This window comes from Rosa chinensis, unplaced genomic scaffold (genome assembly GCF_002994745.2).
Source record: "Rosa chinensis cultivar Old Blush unplaced genomic scaffold, RchiOBHm-V2 RchiOBHmChr0c44, whole genome shotgun sequence".
Lineage (NCBI taxonomy): Eukaryota > Viridiplantae > Streptophyta > Magnoliopsida > Rosales > Rosaceae > Rosa > Rosa chinensis.
This window is the reverse complement of record NW_020126851.1, coordinates 48907-62191: the sequence shown is the minus strand read 5'-3', so window position 1 is coordinate 62191 and position 13285 is coordinate 48907.

Sequence of the window (13285 nt, the reverse complement as noted above, 5' to 3'; positions counted from 1 at the left end):
CCTTGCGGGCTTTTCGGGCCGGGCCTTGCGGGATTTATTTACAAATAAATCTTTAAAAATACTATGTTTCAAAATACTAATAATAATAATAATAATCTTTAAAGATACTAATTTTTTTATGAACCTATATTTATATATCGTACACTCTAAAGAGCAACCTCTATCAATTCAAAGAAAATGGGAAAACCGACTGTTGGATGTGATTATTACAATAAATTATGAGTGTGGTAAAAAATTTAGCCAATTTCACCAAATTTTCAAATCCGATCGAATTGGTCAACAGTTGTTATTTGTATGTCTTCTTGGTTGACCGATGGTGTGACGACCGCGAAACGTGCTTATTTTTTTACATCACGTCTATAAATATCCCATCGATGGATGTGCGTGTCCATAAGATAAAAATTTCAATTTTAATTACAAAGACGTTGGCCTATACCAATTTGCCTCCTAAAGTTGTATGACTTATACATTGCATTTAAATTGTTGAGGTTCATTCTAAAGCAACCATATAGTGGAAAATGAATTTAGAGAAACCAACCCCTCGATGGAGAGATTGTAATGTTTTATGGTGGTTGTAAAAAATCCAGCCAATTTGGTTCTCGTTTCGAATTCGATCAACTAGGTCAAACTTAGTTACTCTTATAAACCTATATTTATTCCAAAGAGCAACCCCTATTAATTCAAAGAAAATGGAAAAACCGACCGTTGGATGAGATTATTATAATAAATTATGAGTGTTGTATAAAATTTAGCCAATTTTACCATATTTTCGAATCCGATCGAATTGGTCAACCGTCGTCATGATATGTCGAATATATATGCACATATTCTATATAGAAGTATGAGAACTTCCACACACACACACACACACATATATATATATATAAACACACACACACACACATATTCTTATATATATATATATATATATATATATATATATATGATTGAAGAACAAATACAAACCCAGAATCAATCAAACCATGCAAGAAAAAAATTAATTCTTGGAGATGAAGTCCATGTCTCCAGTACGTCATTTGGTTATTATATAGTTTAGGGAGATTGGAAGAATGGTAGTCGAGATCAAGAGAGGGAGATATATATATATATATATATATATCTGTGTGTGTGTGTGTGTTTATAAATATATATAGATATAGATATAGATATATATATATATTTATATATATATATATATATATAAAATACATATGTAATAGTTTACGGGCTTTTACGGGCAGGGCTTAGAGGGTTTTTGGAGGGCCGGGCTGGGTTTTTACCGGCTTTTTGACGGGCCTGGCTGGGCTTTTGGCCCTGCGGGCCTCCATCGGCCCACTTGATCTGCGGGTTTGTTGGTGAGGCCTACATTTCAATATCAACGTGGCTGACCAAAAAGAAATTGGTCAGATCGACCGTTACATGTGATGATCATAATACTATACGCATATGGTAAAAAATTTAGCCACATCCGTCCTCGATCCACGTGGTCAACTAAATATATATTATTCCTTCGTATTTGTTCATTAAAATTCTCAAAGAGCAATTTAATTAAGAAGAGCTCCTAAGTTGAAAAATTTATACAATAATAGTTGAAGCTTGGCCATTAAAGCATGTGCTCACAAACTGTTTGAATGATTCATTAATATCGTTTTAGAAAATAAGTTATTTTGTAGACAGCTGTAATTAACGGTTGTCTGTCTTGACCAAGGCCTAAACAATCACAAACGGTTCATATTACTATGGAGTAAATATACAAGCAATGTCGAATCCTTTATTTCTCATTATTGATGTCTCAAAATGCACGAAATCTCTACATGCCTACTAGTGTGGTCAAAGTTTTCAATTGGCTATGTACAAACGTATATCTTCCGATACCTACAATGTGGAGGAAAAAGCAATTTGCTAATTTGACTATTGGAAGTGATCATTGCGGGCTAAAATAGCTATGCTGAAACATTTACCCTATTAGTATTCGTTTAAGTCTTGATCCACATGATCAACTATATTTTATTAAACTCAAATGCTCGTAATCAAAATTATATTTAAGTAACATACACTAAACCTGTTATCCCCCAGCGATCCGAAGGAGCTCCACAAAACCTGGAGCACCCAAAAACCCTAGGTTGAGAAGTTTGCTCATCCGGCGGTGCTTGGGGTCGGTGCGGTTTTTTGCCTCGCTGCTAATGGGCTGCTGCCGGACGGGACTTGCTAGTTGCTCGGGGAGATTGGGAGAGAGAAGTTGAAACTCACGGTTTCGAACGGGTGGAAATGGTGAGGTCCAGACGAAAACTCTCGGTGTGGTTGTGTTGTGCACGGTGGCAGGCTTCGGCGTGGCTCTTCAGGTCTGGGTGGCATCAAGGTTTCCGATGGGAGCGGCGACGTGGTTCTGGGAGTCGTGCGGCGGTGAACAGTCTGGGCGGCCTCTTCTAACTCTGAAGTGGTGTGCGGCGAGGTGGGCCATGGGCGGTGGTGCGTCGTTTCGATTGGTCGAACCGGTGAGGCTCAGTTGGGGCGTGATCGGCGCAGCGCGAACACGGCGGACTGGTGGTGGGGCGTGGTGTTGCACAAGCAAACGGACTCGGGTGCTGAAGTTTGGGCCTGACCCCAAATCCTGCTGGGCCTGGGCAGTTTTGGGCTTTCTTCTCTTGTACTAGCCCATTGGGCCTTTATTTTGGACTAGGGGTTTGAGCCTTTAGTTTTTCCAGTTTAGTCATTTTGATTTTAATAATTCCCTACTTTTTTAGGGAGCTATCATCGAGTCTAGTTTACTCGCCCTATTTACTATGTAGTAGTTAATAATCTATAGGCATCCTTTTACGAGCATGGAACCGTCAAATGATTAGACCTAGTCTATGTATCACTATGCTACTACCACAAACTCTTTATCTACCCATAGATGGTAGAGGGAGGATATGTAATAGCCCTTTCTGGCTTTGGATGAATGAAAGTCGCCCGATTTGGGTTTGTTCAAAATATATATATATATATATATATATATATTTAAGTAATATAGGTTTCTAAAGAAAAATTAAAAAAAAAAAAAAAAACTTGGTCGAGCCTTTTTTAGTGCAGTTATTTTTTTATTAATAACTAGCATTCCTCCATGCATACTCTGGATGTGTGACATTTTTTTTTGAAAATGAAAAAGAAAATGAATGGAATAAAACAATTATTGGAAGAATATAGTGGGAGAGAAAAGTGGGTTGTGAGATTTTTTTTTTAATAAAAACCTATAATGTAATTGTCATATTCACCCTTATTATTTAATTTATTCTCAAAGTTTTTTAATCTCTTAGGGTCATTTTATGTCAAAATTTTTGGTGTTGGCTAATAAACCCTCTTCTTTTAATAATAGTATAAATTCCCTTAAAAAAATTAATTGTATAGATTAAAATAAAAAATAATATTTTACTTAAATAATGTAATTTATTAACAAAAACCTATTATAAAACGAGCGAAAATGACATTCAAGATTAAATAAAATGTCTACGAAGATATTTTTACTTCAACCTTCTATAACCAAAATATGTGCTAATTTTTTTTGAAGTATTATTAATGTAATGAAGAAAAGACAAAAAGTAAATAAAAACCAAGAAATAACCCGAGAAAACAAACAATGGCAGGGGTCGAACCCACATAACTCTTATTATAACCCTATGCCTTTACCGCTGTTCCAAGCATTGCCCGATGTTAAGCTTTCTACTGGCTCTTTATTTATATTATAGTTAAGAATCAGAACCCAGAAATCTAGAATCCCAGATTTGCTTCTAGTGATGGATCGATTTTTCCGTTCTTCTTCGACCTCCTTCAGATACCTCAGTTTTCAAATCTATTGATGGCTCTATCCTTCGGCCCTAAACTCATTTGGGAAGGAAGGCCCGACCTTTCATTTTCCGGCAGCAATGGAAGCAGCGGTGCCGACCGACGAGACGCCAGTGGAGGAGGTGGCGATTGGAGCCGTGGAGATGAGAATGAGGACTCGAAACCCTCAATTCCCTCCTCCCCTTTTCCTTTGCGATCCGATCAGATTAAGGCCATAATCAGAAAACCTCCTGCTCGATTGCGAGAGCGGCATGCTCCGATTTTCCTACTTCCAAATTTTACCTGGTTTAATTAGAAAATTTGAATATTTACCCATCTCATGTGTTTCTACCATGTTGACCAAACTTTTTTGGGTTTCAATTCTGTTAACGGGCGTTAGTATAGATGTTAGTGCCATCTGGATGGTTGGATGAGTTGAATGGCTCAGATTACATATGAGTTATTATTTAAAGAAGAATAATGCCACATGTGCATCAGTGTAAAAACACTGACGCTGCATAGAATCCGCTTCCAGGGAGTTCTTAATACATATCTTTAATTTACGAGAAATATTTCACCGAATTTCGGGTTTGACAAATCGCCTAACATCATGTGCTTTTGGGAATGCCAACCTAGCACAAAAGAATATAGCTAGGTTATTAGTTTACGGGTGGTGAAAATGAGGGTTCCATAATGATTTTGAAATCAACTGTTAGATAACTTATATGTAAAATAATTAAATATGTTTTACTAAAATTAGAGTCATTCAACCAACCTTTGATTTAAAAGTCCTCATTATAGAGACTCTCCCATTAATTTATATCACAGTACTGTTGCACGCAAGTGATTATTGCAGGTTCGGTTCCAAATTACCCCGATTGACAAAAAAAAAAAATATTATAAATAGGATGTGTTAATGAGTTTAGTAGTGGAATGAACATTTGAGGCATGGACGACAGACTAGGGGTGGGCTCGCGAAACCGAAAACCGAAAAAAATCACACCGATACCTGAACCGCAGCCGAAAAAAACCTCACCGAACTGGAAAAAACCGCACCGCACCGAATCTGTTCGGTTCGGTTTTCGGTTTCGGCCCTGCAGAAACCGAACCGAACCGCAAATCGGACCGCAAAACCGCACCGCAAAAACCGCACCGTAAACCTCAAAACGACGTCGTTTTACTTCATTTTGACTTTTAAGTCCAAAACCCTAAAGGGGTTCCACAACTTCAGCCTCTCGCCTCTCTTTCTTCTCTCGACTTATCATTTCAGACTTTCAATTTCTCTCTTTCTTCTCTGGCCTCTCGCTCTCTCTTTCTTCTCTTTGTCCATCTTCTCAGTTTTATCTTCGTCATCGAGAATTCGAGATCGTCAAGGAGATTTCCAAGGGCTGGAAGGGTTGTCAATCCTTTCAGTTTTCTCTTCGTCTCTAGTCTTCGCCGCCGCTCCGGTCATCTAGACCCTCAAGGAGCCAGATCGAGACCGCAACGTCTAGAACATCAAGCACAGCGGCAAGCCAGCAATGAGGACCTGCGCAGGACCGCCGCTTTACCCGCACCTTTATTCTTCTTCATACTCTGCAGATCCAGAGCGTTTCTCTTAAGTACTATCTCCAACTTTCTCTATATCTGTATACATCTATAGATCTTTTTACCTCTGTTTGATTCTAATTGATATTAATAGTTTTATAGTTCATAAAAACTGAGATGAAGGTGATTGCTGCAGATCCAGCCTTATTGCTGAAGCTATCAAGCAGCCCCGGTACGTTTTTCTTTATATGATTCATTTGCTTATTGTGTGGTTGAACATATGCCCAAAGTTTATGGCTTTATAATCGATTACTGCTATTGATCTGTAAATTCATACTCTGTATTTCTACTTTACCATGTGGGTTTCGAATTTTGAATCTTAACAATAGTGTTTTCTATTCTGTAATTTTGGGTCTCTGCTTTTGATGAATATTTGGTTCAATTTTCTTCTGGGTTTGTTTTGATTTTGTGCTGGTATGAACTTAATGGCAGGGAATTGATGAGCTTAAAGATGTGTTCAAGGAATCTGGGGTTGTAAGGGTGCAGTCAAGAAAGAAAGCAGAGATGTTTTTAGTACGAACAGATGGGTTCTCTTGTACCCGAGAAAAAGTGGGAATCCTCCCTGGCCTTCACTCATCCAAGTACTCAACAACAAATGCTTATGTCGAAATCTACACCGAAGACAGTATTAGTGTAAGCCTGGGCATGAACTAATGGAAAAAGCTAAAGAGGTACCATATCACAATCAAGTATTTATTTGAAAATTATATTGTTAACATTTTCTTACCAATGATATGATCTGAAAGTAGAATATGTATTAATTCCTTGGTGTGCCTGTGCCATGTTTACATTAATTCAATAGCATTACTATGCAGAAAAACGTGTATATATTCATTTGTATCTATATTGGTGAATATATTACTAGAATTTGTCGGTTCATTTTTAAATCTATGGTTATTCACCCTATTAGTTGTTTACACACCCCGACCTTATTAAAAATTCACATTTGTTGTCTTCAGTGATCTGCATGAGTGGGTTTATTTTGTGGCATGTATGGGAGGGGATGGGGTAATACACGGAAAGAGATAACGTAACAAAACAATGGCACTCAGAATGTGGTTTGATGACTATAGGTAGGACTTAAGACATGTCATTCATGGAAATAACACAAGTGATGGTGTGTGATGCAGCAAAAGGTGTACGTTCAAGGAGGGAAGAAGGAGGAGGTGCATTTATTTATGTTAAATTATGGATTATGCTTTAGTGTACTGAAGCTTAAGCAAAACATCTCTGTTAATTTGGGGTTTTTCTTCTGTAAATATGTTCTGCTTTTGCAGGTGAAAAATGATGCAAGCACTGATGGTTTTGTTTTTGTTACTAGTAAGTTGTTTAGTATTCAATCAGTTTGCTTAACTTATCTAAATTCTAACCTCAACTCATTATCCACTCAAGTTCAGTCTGATGTAATCTTGCAATGCAGGTCTTGCTAACTCTATTGATAGAGTATGGTTCAGCAGCAATGGGACAGAACCCAACTGAGGCTGAGCTCTAAGATATGACCAATGAAATGGACTGTTACTGGACTTTTAACTTCCGAGCATTCTATTTGATTAATTGTAATTTATATATGTTGGTCATTGTAAATAATCATTTTTGCTAGGTTTTTGGATCTAGGTTTTGCTGGCTGTTATTGGTTTGTGTTGAATTACTACTACTTATAAGTTATGTCTTAACAGTCTGCAATCGTTATGTCAAAAAGACTAAAGAAGATTCCACAGAGTAGGTTTTTGGTACAAAGAGGTAGAAGAAGAAATGATCTGAAATTTAAAAAAAAAAAAAAAAAAAAAAAAAAAAAAAAAAAAAAAAACGAACTAGGCCGAACCGAACCGAACCGTTTGGTCGGTTCGGTTTCGGTTTCAAATTCTCAAAAACGTATTAATTCGGTTCGGTTCTCGGTTTTGGCCCAAAACCGAACCATTTGGAACCGAACCCACCCTACGACAGACGATAATTAATTGGATTTAATTTCCGTTGTAATTTTTTTTTTACGTCTACGTAATTAATTAGAACAACAAATAGGTCCTGGCCGGAAAAACCAAGAGGGTGTACCAAACTTGGTGTAGACCTGAGCCTTACTACTCAATTTGTATCCCATTTTGGTCCTTGTTGATATTTATCACCAGCAATTGTTGGGGTTGATCTTAATAGGATCTAGTTTGGGGTAATAAACCAGCTGCATTCAGGTTAACGCTCTGAAAGTCTGAATCACAGCGGATAAGAGCTTTACTAATGGAGTGTTGGCTACAACCTTGTTCACCAAGCTAATGGAATTTTTTCCACGTTGCTAAAGAAAAACCCAGCACATTCATATTGAAATCTACAGATAAAGGACGTAACAAAACCCAGCACATTCATATTGAAAACTCAGGATCTTGAAAACCACACGAATTCAAAAAACCAAAAAGGTGGAAAGGAGCACAATTCAATAGGAAGAAGAAGTTGAAGAGAGAAAAGAAAAACATACGCAATGGGAAAAATTAGGGCAGAAATAAATGAGCGAGACATGACCAAAGATATCCATATATATGTTATCTTCATTAATTATTAAGTTTAAAAGAGAAGCAAATAGCAGAACGACAATGAAAAGTTAGAGGTTCTTATCAACGCGACGCTTTTAGAGAAGAGGCTAAACACTATCCCATTTCACTATAGGGTTTTTGTCAATTTACCCCATTTTTAGAGATTTTTTTCCCACTTACCCCATTAAGTTTTTTTAATTATCTCACTCAAAACACTCTAAGGAGGTTTTCCCTAATACCCCATTAAGATTTTTTTTTGTTTTTTATTTTTTTTAATACCATTTTACATTCACCCCTTTGTTACTTAGAGAGAGAGAGAGAGAAACCATAGGAGACTTCGCCGGAGCCCCATCACCGGCCGCCGGAATCAGGCCAACTTTAGCCGGATTCCAGTCACCGGCCGCCGCTCACCGGGATTTGTTGAAAATCTCACCGAAAAGGTTTTTTTTGCCTCCAATAGACATCTATTGCCCTTTAATAAAGGGGCAATAGACCTCTATTGCCCCCCAATAGACGTTTATTGCCCCAATAGTTTATTGCCCCCAATAGACATTTATTGGCCCTTAATAGAGGAGCAATAGACCTCTACTGCCCCCCAATAGACGACTATCAGCCATGTATTGCCCCCTAATAGACGTCTATTGCTCCCAACAAAACTTTCAGTCGCCGAAATGGGAACCAATCTCTTTAAATTTAAACAAATAAACTTTGATTAAATAAAAAAAACCGAGGAGACTACATAATTTAAAACGTCTATTGCCCCCCAATAGCCGTCTAGTGCCCTCATACAGGGGCGGAGCTATGTTTAGGTCCCGCGGGGTCCGGACCCCCCTTAAGTTTTGACAGAAACTCTCAATACCAAGCATTGTAGTGATAAAGCTTTAAAAATTGTTTTATCCAATACATGGACCTCCCCCCCCCGGCATCCCTTTCCCTTCCTCCCCAACCCAATCCCACACTACCAAGTGCCACGTGCCACTTGCTAGGTAAGAAAGCAAACAATAACAGAAAGATAGATAGATCATAAATGTCTCCCTGATTACTATTCTATATATAATATTTATGAATTGAAATTGGTTAACTAAAAATAATTAACATTGGTTAGATTAATAAAACGAAATATATAATATGCAATAGATGTTAGGGTTTTTAATGGTTTTGAATGAGAAGTTTTCTGTCAATTTTGTGCCTCTACTTTTATTTCGAGTCTGCGACTACAATGGTGTGGAACTAAATTTCAGAAATTCATTCTCGATTAAACAGATATGGTTTTATAAGATTTTGTAGATTTAGCCCTCTAAAGTATTCAATACTTTGTTTATGAGTATCGTGATGAAAAATAATCTACAAAATGCTACATTTAACGTATGGTTAACTAAAATAAATAATTAAAATTATAAATCTAGTCCAGACTCGGACCCCCCCAAAGTAAAATTCCTAGTTCCGCCACTGCCCGCATAAAACAATTTTTTTTCCTTCTTTTTTCTTTCCTTCTGGACTTTCTGCCCCCATTTTACAAAAAAATAAAATAATAATAATAAAAAAAAATAAAAACTGCCTGCGTTCGACCGGCTTCTACTCCACCTCCAGCAACGTCGAACCAGCCGGTTCATACTGAACCGCTTCTCCTTTTCTTGGTATAATCTGATGTACAAGTTCCGGTATGAATCCTAATTGCTAAACCTAATTCATACAATATTACTAACCAAGAATGCACACCACAACTGCTATATCAACTGCTTTCTTCTCATTTTCACATTTCATTCTCTTAAACAATTTTTCCATCACTTCCATAGCACCCCCAATATCCTGCTTCCGATGAACGCCACAAACCAACACACTATAAGCGATTGAATTAGGTGCTACACCCCTCTCACACATTTCATCAAACACCTTCTGTGCATTACCCAATTCGCCAATTTCGTAATAACCATTCATCAAACAACATTCTTGTAAGACCTCGGAAATTTGTTATTAATTTCTAACTTTTTCCTGGGATTAATAAGGTGTTCGTTTGTACGATTTCGTGGTTCGAGGGTGGAGTGGAATTATTTTCGGACGAATAATTATTTGAAATGCACGTTTAGGGGGGTTACGAAGTTTGACTTTTTATACATTTAGATTTTGTGAGAACTTCCTTCACAAAAGTTGTAGAGCGCGTCGATACGAGTTCGTGGACATGTGGAATTCGAGAATCGGAGTTCGTATGAGAAAGTTATGAGCGATTGAAATTTGGGGAAAATTCTATAAATATAAGAAAATTCTGGATTTTTTCAAAAATCCCAAAAGTTCCAAAAATCTCATTTTCCTCCCCAGATTTCTCTCCGTTCTCTCTCCTCAGACCCGACGGGTCGCGCTCGACCTGACCCGGCTGGAAACCAGCCTTCCGGCGGCCGACGACCGAGGACCGGCCCAGATCGACTCGCCCAGCCCTTCTCCGTTGACCACTGGTGTCAGTTGCACCGGTGGAGCAACCCAGAAGGAGATCGGAGACATGAACAGTGACAGCGGGCAGACCCGGTTGGATTTCCCAGTTTCCGGCGACTCCTTGGCCGATCCTTCCCTGTTTTGGAATCTCCTCTTCCTCCTGATCATCCCCATATAGGCCTTGCATCACGATTTGGAGTGTAGAGCGCTAGATCAAGGTTTGACTTTTTCGATGGTCCTGATTCGATCTAGGATCTGATCAGACACACGAGAGTGACCCAACTTCCAAGCTTGATCTAGGACGATCTAGACCGATCTCACTTTACTCCAGGTATGAAAGTGGCTCATCTCTTCATTTTGAACATGTTTGTAGTTGGTGACTTTGGCATCGGAGGTGGTTGATCCGGCGTTGACCGCCGTGGTTGACCACAATCTGAACCACCGCTTGTGGCGGCGCATGGTGGCGCGTCTGGCCTTATTTTGTGTTTTGTTTTCAGTTTATCCATCTACACATCGATACGGTCGTTTTGATATATTATAAGGTTAATTTGGAGAAAGTTGATGCATGTTAGGGTTTTAGGGTTTTCGATTCGTTTCGGTTTTCGATCTGTGAGGATCCGGCCCATTCGATCGACTTGTAGTTTTGATTTGTTGATCGTAGAGCTGTTCCGTTGACTTTTTGTGGTCACGGATGAGGATCCGACCGTGGGATCGTTGTTTAAGTGTGTTTTATGAATCGGTTGCTAAGTTAAGGTCGTATTTGTTTAGGTGATTGATGGTTTGAGTTGGCGGACGATTGTGAATCGTATCTTGGTTGTTAGAGAAGACGCAGCAGGATTTGGAGGTGAGTAAATCTCACGTGGTTCATTTACGAACGGATTTATTTATTACTCGGAATTACTTGTTTAATTGTTAAATCATTTTCGAAACAAATTATTGTTTTAAAATATATGAACTTGATCGACAACGGTTCATGGGTAAGTCAAAACAATGTTTTGATATAAAATGATTTTCGAGTAGTTAATTTATAAAACTATAGTTGGTATTAGTGGTCATTCCTGCGTGAATGACTACGTATATATATATTTACGTGGAATATATATATTGGATGGTGTGACGTTGGTGAAGTAATGATTGAGAGTTGATTTGGATTATTATTTTGTTCATTTACTCTTTCGGGAATGCAATATATCATGTGATTGATTGATGTGATTGTGTTAAAGAGTATCCTGTGTTGAGTGTGATGTGTTGAGTTGTGTGGGACTTTATAAATATTTTCGGATCTACGGATCTGGTGTCACAGTGGTGATTGAGGCAAGTATATCGGGAACCACACCTTTGGCCGGGTTAGTGATTACGATCAGTTAGAGCTCTAGTCTGTCTGCCTTGTACTGCATGGGAGTGACTCGTTGGGTTACTTGAGGCCCATGAGTACGTACTGCATGGGAGTGACGCGTTGGGTCACTTGAGGCCCATGAGTACACGTGTTTTTAAAAGAGAGTTCGGGTGGGTTCTTTCTTTTACTGTCCAAGAGGGACTTGATTTCATATTATGGGTGAGTTGTGTTAATATGATTTATTTGGAGTTGATGGGTGATCATCGGCTTTAGTGTTGATGGGTGATCATCGACTCTAGTGTGAGTTGTTTGACTTCTTCATTTATTTTCCTTTTCCTTCTAATTGTTGAATTTTATGTAATCTCCTGAACTAAGTTGTATGCAGGGATTACTGTCTTTTGAATTGTTTGTTTTAATGTAATCTCCTGAACTAAGTTATATGCAGGGATTACTGCTTTTGTATTGTTTGCTTTAATGTAATCTCCTGAACTAAGTTATATGCAGGGATTACTGCTTTTGAATTGTTTGTTTTTATGTAAATTCCTGAACTAAACTCTATGCAGGGATTTATATGATTTCTATTGTTTGTTTTTAATGTGATATCCTGAACTAAGTTTCAATGCAGGGATTACTAATTTTACTTAATTCAATTGTAAGTGCGGTTGTGGTTTGAGACTTGTAGTGAGTTGTGAGGTTATCGTTTTGACAAATGCTTTATGTTGAGGGGAAGTGAGTGTGATTTTCGTTGAGATGATATGATATGATATGAACTTGATGTTTGGTTGTGTTTTGTGGAATTAAATATTTTTGCTTTAATTCATCTCACGAATTGAGAAATTATAAGCATGAGTGACGTGAGTCACTTTATTTGAGTTTACTCATACGGGCTTAAAAGCTTACCGGGTTTGTTTTGTTCAATCCCGGTGCGCTATTCTATGGTGTAGGGTTTATTGTGCAGGTTAGAATATCGAGTGATCCTCGTCGAAGTTGAAGGGTACGTTCGGTAGTGTGGACGTTGAAGGGTACTCTTAGTTTTAAGTCTTCCGCTGTGTAGTGAGTTGTGGTGAGAGAGTTTACTTATTGAATTATCATTCAGTTTAATTTGTAAACTCTCGGAATGTAATATGTGACTCTAAAGAACGAGTCGGTATTGACATTGTTAGCACAGTTTGTTTAGTTGCTTGATTTAATTGAAAATTTTCTCTATGTGTTTTCCTGTTATTGTTATGTTTTCGCGTTTCGGATTTGAATTTATTTATTCAAAATTCGGGGCGTGACAATTCTATCAGCCTCACTAGGCCGCAGGGCGAGCAGAGCTCATCCATCAAACGGTTGTAATTAACCAAAGAGGCAACAAAATCATGCTTCAGTGCACTCAAAACGCGAAGAACACCCAACGTGCTGTGTGGGGTTTGAGAATCGAGTAGCCTAGCGATGATGACGTTGCAGGTGCGCTGGTCAGGGACGTAATCTGAGTCAGTGGAGTGGGCAAAGCGGTGGTGGGCATCTTCGAGGCAGTTGGAGTGGCAGAGAGCGTGAAGGTAAGTGTATCTCAACAGGTCGGTGTCGCCGAAGCCTTGGAGGTCCGGTGTGACGGTCGATAGCCGAGCGAGGC